The following is a 6,873-nucleotide window of genomic DNA, read 5'->3' as shown; positions in this document are numbered from 1 at the left end:
AATGTTGTTTCTGGACATCCCCTTTGTTAGAATATAACCATTTAAGAAAATTTTACTTTATTATGCTTATTTCTTGTTCCAAAATGTGTTCTAATATTAAGTATAATGATTTGTGTTAATTTTTTTGGTATAAATTGAATATTATGAAATCAAGACTGCGGAAATAGTTTCATTTTTTCCTGTCTGAATTATATTGAGTAATAATTCTTAATTATTAGAAAATTTAGAGCTGTTTGATACTTCATATTGCGCGTTTTAGTCAGTGGCTAAACTTCATCACAAATTTCTAACATTTATTTTTTTAACATATCGACAAATACAACGTCGAAAGATCCAAAAAGTAATTCTGCTTCCTCTACAGACCACCCAGCGATACACACAGAAAGCTCTTCACCGATCTTGTTGATCAAACTATCCGAGTGTTGAAATTGTTATTGCGGGAGTAACGTTCACAATGTTAACACATTGTATTCTAAAAGGAATAATGATGGGGAACGCCAAGCAAAGGACTTTGCTGTTAGTCACGGCAGCTTATACGGGGACCAAACAATCTCTGATAGGCAGGCAGACTGCTAACCTCCTAGATCTGACTAAGAGGTGATTCTGGCAGGTATGGAAGCTTATATTCCGAACACCGTGATAAGCTCGTCAGACAGCAAAGCGTAGTTCGATAAAAGTTGCACCAATGCAGGTATCAACAATAATGCCGCAATCGGTGCCAAGCAGTGGCGGATGGTCTATGTGTGCTGCAGAGCTCCAAAGAAAATTAAATGATCTATTAAAAATATGATCTATAACCAAAATCCAAAAAAAAAAAAGAAAAAATCTCCGTCCCGCATATTTTTTACACCTATTTTATCAATTAAACAAAATGCAAACCCTCTCGCGTCATCACAGCCGAAGCGCCAGCACCTCAAGTGCATCAGCGAGTCAACAGCAGCCGAGTAAAGTAAAGTACCGTCGTCCCGGTCGACGATACGAAATAATCATCTGGTCCACACGATCGTGCTCTACGCGCTTCTTTGCACACCCGCGCTGTTCCCCGCCCCCCCGTGGCTATCGGAATGGTAGGCTGAAATAACCCGATAATTCGCTGCATTTATTCCAGCTCTAGGCGAAAAATGCAATTTGAGACTTGAGATCGGGATTTTTTTTCGCGGCTTGGCAGTTTTTGGGTAGTTTTGGCGCGGCGCGTTGAACTTAAAAACAATACGATGTGTGTGATTTTGTATTTTGTTCGTGTACGGATTTTGTTTTTGTTGAATTGACAATAATAATATAATAATTATTTGTTAACTATGGAAGTGGTGTTTAATTTAATTAATGTGAAGAGATTTTCTCAACATTCTTATGAAGAAAAACTTGAGTTAAAAGCAAAAGGTAGACCATTGCCAGACATTATTATTGAAAAAGCTGGTGTAAGTAGAGGAAAAAGTTATACGCGTAAATTTAATAAAGACATTTATTTAAAAAATGAATGGATTTGTGGCTGTAACAAAAAGAATTCTTTATACTGCTTTCCCTGCCTACTTTTTGGTGCCGATAAAGCTTGGACGGAAATAGGGATCACCGATCTAGAACATTTGAGTTTGAAAATAAAAAGGCATGAAAACTCTAAAAGCCATCTTCATAATTGTATGGAATTGGCGTTATTAGGATCAACTAATATAATGACACAATTAGATTCTGCGTATTGGTTAAATATACAAAAACATAATGAAAATATCTCAAAAAATAGATACATTTTTTCAAAAATTATAAATTGTATTGAATTTTGTGGAGCATTTGAACTGACTCTTCGGGGACATGACGAAAGTGATATTTCTAAGAATCCGGGGATATTTCGTGGGTTGATCAACTTTTCTGCTGAATTAGACGCAACTCTAAGTGATCATCTAAAGAATTCTTCCGTATTTAAAGGCACCTCCAAAGAAATACAGAATGATTTATTACAGTGTATGCTTGAAGTCTGCCATGAACAATTAATTGAAGAAATTAATCATTCGCCATTTCTGGCAATAATGGCGGATGAAACAACGGACGTTGCTGCAAAGTCTCAAATGGTTGTTATTTTTAGATATGTTTGCGATGGTGAACCAATTGAACGATTTTGGAACTACTTAATTCCTGAAAAATGTGATGCAGAAACACTTAGTAAAGCAATTCTAACTGTTATTGAGCCTTTAATTCCAAATTCACCCAACAAACTGATTGCCCAAAGCTACGATGGAGCAGCAGTGATGAGTGGCCACACTGCAGGCGTTCAAGCATTAATAAAAAAAAGTATCCTTTTGCTCACTATGTACACTGCTATGCCCACCAGTTAAACTTGATTATGTCTAAAGCTGCTTCTGCAAATAGGCAAGTACGTGTATTTTTTGGAAATTTACAAGACATTTCGGGATTTTTTAATAATTCATCACAACGAGTAGAAGTATTGAATAAAATTGTGAACAAAAGAATCCCTCATGGCTCTAACACCCGATGGAATTTTAATATACGAACCATTAATGTTGTGTATGAAAATAGAGCCTCTCTCATTGATTGTATGCATTAAATAGAAGATCAATTTTCCACTAACACAGTTTGTAGTGCGGCCGCTTCTATTCGGCGTGCATTAAATGATCCTATTTTCAATTTTTGGCTGACTTTTTTCCATCATGTAATGCCCCACGTAGATATCCTATTCAATCAATTACAACAAAGAAAAATCGAACCTACTCTAGTAAGAAACGCTGTTGAAAATTTTGAACGCAGTATCATTCAAGTTCGAAATAATATTGATAACATTATTAGTGAGGCAACAAATATAATTAGCAATGAGCCACCAGAAAACAAACGAAAACGCCCAAATAACAGCCAATTTGATCACCAGATTTCTGGTTTAGAAGTTGTGATATTATTATAAATTGCGCAAAAGATAGATTTAAATTTAAAGAACATCTAGTAGTTGCATCACTTTTCCGAATGCTTTGAAGAATATTGTGGCAAATTTCCTGAAGATAAGCTCACTTCCGTATGTACCTTTTATCCCATGCTTGATAAAGAACGTTTACGAACTGAACTATCTGGTCTATATTCAAGAAATGATTGCAGGACATTAAATGGCGCACTACCTCTTCTAAAATTATATAGTAACCAACAATCTAGGAGATACGTTGAAGGAGACAAAAAAATTATTGGAAATTGTGGTAACTACTCCAATGACGACATCAGAGGCGGAGAGATGTTTTTCAACATTAAAAAGAGTCAAAACATTTCTTTCAATGAAATAATTCAATGATCGAAGATCGTTTAACAGCACTTCTTCATGCTATCTATTGAAAAAAAGTTTATCTCTAAAATTAACAATTTTAATGAAAAAGTTACAACAAAGTTTGCCACCAGGAAAGAACGAAGAATAGACTTAATTTATAAAAAATAGGTAGTAGGTGAAATATAACTAATATACGAGTATAAAAATAATTCAGTTTTTTTTGGCTAATAATAATTGCAGAACACCCTAAAATTTTTACCACGAGCCGCCACTGGTGCCAAGAAAAAAAAATGGCGGTTGAAGCGTGAAAGGAGACGAGCGATACCTGCAAAGAGAAATATAATGAGAAGGTGAAGGACAAACTTCTCAATCGCCCAAATGGATCAAGATCATTTTGGTCTGTAGCAAAAGCTATTGGTCAAAGTTTCTGTAGGTGGAAAATTTTACCATTGATTAGCGAAGATGGTTCCACTGCAATGGCCGCAATGGAAAAGGCAGACTTGTTAGGTCAAATGTCTGCAATCAAACTCTACCGTAGAAAAAACACGGCCGACTTTGCCGAAAAGGCTTCTTCGATGCTAAAAATAGTCTTTCGTTACAGAGATCTTGAACCGCCAATAGTATAAAAAATCGTGCGGTCGTGCTGACACCACCGTTATGCAAACTGTTTTCTCTTTCATACAGAAAAGGTCTATAGAGGTATTTGGAAATTGTAAACTTGCGCGGATTCAACCGATACCCAAAAAGGAAAAAAGTCGGTGCCATCAGTTACCGTCCGATTGCTTTAGTCCCCGCAATCGCCAAGGTATCGGAGAAACTTGTTAACTAGCAAATTTTGAAATACTTGGACTCCACCAACATCATTATATGGTTTTCGAAAACAGAGGTCTACTGGCGATGAGTATAGGCGTCGCCAGGTATGACAACTATTAATGCCGTCCTTAACATCATTTTGGAGTGGGATGAGGGCAATTTGATTGAGTTTAACGCAGCTAAGACCCAAGCTGCTGAATTTACAAGAAGAAAGGCTGCTTCAGTGGCCCCAAGCCTTATTATGTCCGGTCCTACTTTGCCACTGTTTTCGACAGTTCGCTTGTTATATGTGGAAGTTGTTGGAAGCAATATGTCCTGGAATTACCATGCAGCGGAAATAGCTAAAGCGACTTCTCAAAAACTTAGAGCTCTCTTTACAACGAAAAGGTTGTATACAACACAACATCTTTCAATTCTTTACAAAGCTCGACCATTGCACCCAAACACACATTTAAGCTACTTGACTCCATCCAGAAGAAGACCATTATAGGCTTATAGGAGGTCCAGAGATAACTAGAGGCTTAGACAATTTGACGCAAGGAAGGTGGCGGATCTGACTGGCCATATCATTCACCTAGAGTTATATCATAAAGTCCAGTTCAGAGATCTATTAGAATCTTTGATGTGCCGCGAATAGTAGTCCGTGTGCCGGTATTGCTTGTATTGTTACATGGCATGCATGTATCGCAAAATTTTATGTGGAAAGAGTCATAAAGTAATATTCTGAGCGATATTTAAATTTCGCTTAGAATATTGAAGTATATATATAATTTAATTCCATTAAATAAATAACTGTTTTAATTTTTTTTTTTTTAATTTATACATTTGATTCGTAAAATTTGACTACAGACGCCCACGTCCTATTTTGTTAGACGTCTGACCTCGGTCCCAGCCACTCAAGCGTGAAAAGTTGCACAGATCCGGCCTTAAAATTCATTTGTATTTAAAATTTCATTATTCCGTATTTTTGGGTTTAGTTTTATAAAGTTAAAAATTCAGGACAGTTGATACCAAGATAATTTTTAATTTAAAGAAAAGATTCACGTACGTAAAATCAGTTTATTCAAAAATGTTAATTTAATAAGTTTAGTTTTTAGTGCGATCACTGGGGTGTTTGTAATAAATGATGAGAGAATAGGTGGTAAAAATTACTTAGGCCATTAATGATTAAAGATTCACTTTTTGACACAAAAGGGTAAAATGTTTTGGTTTGTCTTCAAATTTTATATATTTCCTTTTTTTGGGTATTGAGATTTATTTTTATTTGATGGTTGTTATTAACGAGGCTTTTGGATGCCACTTACTCGAGAGCTATATTTTTGTTTTTTGTTCTCGATAGGCAGATCCTACTCATGAATATCGAGTGCATTTGCAGTCCCCTAGAACGGCGCGACATCGGGATTCCTTTTTTATATTATATATATTATATTTATATATTCAATTAACACCTTAACAGGTTAAGGTGTTTTTTTAACATTTACAGGTAATTACATGTAAATGTTAAAAAAACAAATAATATGCAATAAGCTTATAAATCAACATATATAAATCAAACAAAAAAGCATCTAACTTATCCCCCTGTTCCTCTTATAACCTTATTTTCAAAACTATTACAAGACTCTCCCGTAAATAGATCATACGAACTATAGTGCGTATTACACAATTTTATTTGTTGGTCTGTTACCCCTCTAAATCCATAATTGGTAAGGTGAGATCGTTCATAGAAAAGGATCCTTTAACGTGTAACCCTATTTGGGACTTTTAATAATATCCTATTTAAAAGATAATAACTATCAATTTTACCGTTAAGTAATTTAAACAAAAAATAGATTCTGGCATTATTTCTTCTAATTTCCAAAGTTTGCAGCCCAATTAGCTGTCATCTAATGTTATAACAAATAGTTTCGTAAGGAAACCTATGTCTATGAAGTAAAATTTGCAAAACTTATTTTGAACTCTTTCTATACGATTAATATGTATGTTATAAAATGGTGACCAGACAATACAGTTGTATTCTAAAACACTACGAACTAAACTATTGTATAAAAATTTTATGGTTCTAATATCACTGATTTCATCACAATGTCTCCTAATAAAACCTTTATGCAGCAGTGCGAGTCAGTCAAATCAACTCCCAAAGCACGTCTTTCCCGGACATTACAATTTACAGAACTTTAAGAAAAATATCCACAGACTTCTTTAACTGGCGCTACTAGTGGTACTCGAGTACCATAAGGTTTGCCCGTTTGTACCAGGGTATTCCATACAAACAAATTTGAGGTTCATTTTTATCTATTGATCAATACATTTAATTAGTTATAAATGTATTGATTAATGTCATTTGAAAAGGGCAAAACACATTTTTACATAAAAAAGTTAATATAAAAACTCGCTAAATGGTCTAGGGGACAAGGAAAAAAATCAGAGAATCAGCCTACCGCGGCAATGGAGATTTAGATTGTTGTTTTTTTGACTCTGTTGGATTCTAAAGGTAATTCTGTCATAATCTTTAAAGTAGGGCCAAATAATATCTTAAACATGAGTTCCGAAGCCTCTGTATCGTAATTACCATATATTGTGTCACAATAATTAAGCCGGGATACCACTAGACTCATATGACCAAACGTAATATTTATGAAAAAAAGTGTGACATTTCTTACATAGTATATTACTGCCCTATGTTCCTGAGTTCGAATTTAAATAATTTTATTATTTAGACTATTTCGTGAATTTTATGTTATCTTACATATTTAACTCATAGTCTATTGTAAATGCAGCGTAAATAAATATTTTGATAAACAAAT

The sequence above is a fragment of the Anthonomus grandis genome, chromosome 1 (assembly GCF_022605725.1).
Source record: "Anthonomus grandis grandis chromosome 1, icAntGran1.3, whole genome shotgun sequence".
Classification (NCBI taxonomy): Eukaryota; Metazoa; Arthropoda; class Insecta; order Coleoptera; family Curculionidae; genus Anthonomus; species Anthonomus grandis.
The sequence above is the reverse complement of the archived record's forward strand: the minus strand, read 5'-3'. Positions refer to the sequence as shown.